Genomic DNA, 4,131 nt, shown 5'->3' on the forward strand with positions numbered 1-4,131 from the left:
ACAAGCAACTAGAGATCTAATCATAGCTCTCCTCCTATACTACAGGCTTTGGCGATATTTCAACCTACACTGTGACTGTGGCCCCCTTTTTTACTTCAAACACATAGGAGCACACCACCTACATGAAACATCAACATGCTGGCTCACACTGTCTCAAACTAGCTCATACTTTCGTACACATAACGAGACATGGCTCACACCCAAATGGCCGACATACTACACTCAGAAGATTTCTCATAACTATTACACGTAGGTAGTCTCTTAGTTTTACTCTTCAGCCTCCGTTAATGCCACACGCATGTTAGCTCATGCCTCTCCAGATCAATGCCATGTAGATCGCCTCTCCAAATTAATGCCACACACAGATCTACACAAAGATCAGTCACATCTACACACAGATCATAAACCATTCGTATATCAATATTGGTTCTTCAACTCTACACCCAGATTGAAAACCATTCACACTCTAATACTAATTTGAAAATGGAAGATGAAACTTGGTGAATGAACCTGCAACTCATAGGTGAGATGAGCTACATGTGGAGGCTATCAAAATAACACTATCAATTCCTCATTAATTAAAGAATCAAAGATACACGCATTTATATTATTACATTTAGTTAGGGAAATCATACAAACTCCTGTAAAATAAGATCTAAGTCCTAAATAAAAACAAAATAAAAAAATCCTAACAAATACTTTCTCCATTATTTCCAAATTCATTTATTTAATTAATTTCAGTCTACCTCCTCAATAGTTTGAACAACAATATCCCATATAAAAATTAATTGATGTAAATCTCAAGTATTATTTCAATCCACTATATCATTTATTTAATTAGTTTTAGTCCACCTTCTCAATAGTTTGAACCCTAAAAATTCTAACCGATAAAAATTAAACCCCATATAAAACTCAATTGACGTAAATCTCATGTATTATTTGAATCCACTTTTTCAATAGCATGAATGTGAATGGGGACAATTGAAGATTCTATTCAGTCTCCATGCCATAAATACGACCTTCACAATACATTTTATGTGATGCAACATTCACATTGGACCCCGTCTTAACTTTCCAAGTTTATTTGTATTCTTGATATATATATATATATATACAAGTCAAGACTGGGTCCAAGCTCTAGTGCGATAAATACAGCCTTCACAATACATTGCATGGGATGCAACATTAACATTGCCCCATTCATCTCAGAGACTGTGCCGTGTCTTGACTTCCCCAGGAATTCTACTCACGTTCATAAAATATAGACAAGATAAGATGAGCTCTTAAAATATGGACAAGAATATACACTGCGATGAAGTTCATGAAATATGTAAACTTTTATTTTGATCTGGTGAAGCTCATGGGTCAAATGTAACTCCATGCTTAATAGGCACCCAAGTTCTCACCAAAGGGAATAGAAACTTCATGTTGGAAAGGATTCAAAGATATTTTTATGTTTTAGGTAAAGCCATAATTTATTTACCAGATTTATACCTGCTATACAATTATATTATAGTAATATCTCATGACAATTGAAGCATCCAACATAGTAGCAACTGAATATTTAAACAACCTAAAATTTTCTTAGCTATCACCATAAGATTTTAAATTAGCATCTCGTGAATTATACACCTTTTAGAAATCATGGCATTCCACGAGCATGGAGTGAAGTCTATTATCCTTGAAAACAAAAAGAAGGTATCTTTATGAGTTAAATCTAGGGAAAGAAAGAAAGTTGCCAAGTAGCATTTCAGTCCATTTATAGCCTTTAAATTGGAGAAGAAAAGTGATTTTGATATGGTGCATCTGCCATACTTGATAGTTTCAAGTAGCATACATAGCTATCATGTGAGAGACGATATCTTTCATGCAATTTTCTATGCAGCGGAATACAACGAATAAACTTAAAATATATTATTCTTGTTGAATCTTTCTATCCTAACTATAAATTAGGTTTGCAAACTAACCCTTCTCATCATACTTGAAAGTTCAACCAATGCTTCAAAAAAATTACCTTATAGGTTTTGAAATAGTGGAAAATTGTACACGATGGCACAAAATTGTCTTAAAATTGAGCCCATTGATTTGAAAAAAAAATTAACGACTTAAACAAATGAATATGCATGATTCCACAACCATATTCAAGCTTGTCGACTCTTGCTAAAATATGATACAAAATAAATAATTGATTAAATATTCCAACATAAGAAAATTACCAATGAATTGTCTAATATGAACTTGTTTTCCTTGACTAGTCCCTCCAGATAGGAGGAATGATAAAACTAGTTATCATTGATAAAAAAAATTAGAGAAGAAAATGACTATCTATCCTTTTATTGACTAGATGTAACATGAACTTCAATTCACTTTACAGAGTAAAAATTGAATAGGGACATAAGTGTTCATCTTAGTAGGGGAAGAACACTATAGTTGAAATAAATATCATTTTTATAATATTGGTTACAAGGAGGAGGAAGCATTGGCTATAACAATGAAAATAATTGTGAAAGTCATTAGACAACTAGAATAATATTGAGAGTGGTATAAAATTCCATTTCACTAACCACAGTAAAAAAATATCCACAAAATGTTTAAATAATGGGATTCCTAAATTGGGTCTACAACTCATTAAAGAACAAAATCAAATATAGGTAGATTACAAATTGGCTTCATTTTAAATAGCCTTAAATGTGCTAGTAACATAAGAAGGATAACATACTAGGGAATCATGAAGGATTTAAGGCTAAATTAGTGTAAATGGCTCACCATACATTGACTCCAATAATCCTCCCACATATGAAAAGGTCTAGAAAGGCTCTAATGTAACATTAAACTGAATGATTGATAAGAAAATATATTTGAAGGGAGCATTTTGAATGCCTTCTACGGAACCTATGGTTTTGATTTCATCACTGAAAATTCCCTTAAATGTTATCCTTTTTATATCTAGAAGAGAATTTGGATCATATCTATCAATAGGATGATCACCATAAAGCCTAATAGGAAATACCAATGCTCACATTCTTCACTATAACATAGGATATGTAGACATCCTTAACACAACATCCCCTATCTAGGGTTGTTTTTATTCTCAGTCTTCTCCTTGAGTTGAAAATATGAAGATCTTGAGCACGGAAACTTTTGACGCTGCCAGACATTTCATTGCCCAAAGAAAGACTAGAACTTGTATGTGTTTGTCCAATCACACAATAGATAATCACACTTAGACACACGTTTCACTAAACGATAGATGTGTTGGTCCCTTAGCTTAGCACTGGTCAATGCACGACATGCCGATCAACTCACCACACTAGCACGCAAGCCAATCACTCAACGCACCAGTGCGTAGGTTAGCCGCTCACCATACTGGTTAACTATAATCACTCCTATGTTGCATGCACAACAAGCAACTAGAGATATGATCATATCTCTCCTCCTAACTACTGGCTATGGTGATATTTCTACCTACACCAACTGTGGCCCCATTTTTTTTATTTCAAGCACATAGGCTCACACAACCTACATGTAACATCAACAGGCTGGCTCACACTGTCTCACACTCAATCATAAGTTGGTGCATGCAACAAGACATGACTCACACCCAAAGGGTTGACATACTACATGCATGAGATCACTCTGACATATTACCCATAGGTCGACTCTCAAGCCTCCACCAATGCCACATGCAAGTCGACTCTTGCCTCTCTAGATCAATGCCACACAGATCACCTCTCTAATTAATGCCATGCAGATCTACGTATGAAGTTCATCAGATGTTTAAAACCTTATTTTGATTTGGTAAAGCTCATGGCTCAAACATACCTCCATGCTTAATATGCACCCAAGTTCTCAGCAAAGGGAATAGAAAATTTATGCTGGGAAGGATACAAAGGTATTTTTATGTTTTATGTAAAGCATAATTTGTTTACGATATTCATACAAGCTATACAATTATATTATAGTAATGTATGACGACAATAGAAGCATCTAGGATAGTAACAATTGGAAATTTAAACAACTTGCGATTTCTCAGCTATCACCAGATGATTTTAAATCAACATCTCATGAATTACACACATTTTACAAAGCATGGAATTACATGATTGTGGAGTGAAGTCTATCATCCTTGAA

The sequence above is a fragment of the Pinus tabuliformis genome, chromosome J, assembly GCF_031772625.1.
Source record: "Pinus tabuliformis cultivar Carrire ecotype Pingquan chromosome J, CPIR1, whole genome shotgun sequence".
NCBI lineage: Eukaryota > Viridiplantae > Streptophyta > Pinopsida > Pinales > Pinaceae > Pinus > Pinus tabuliformis.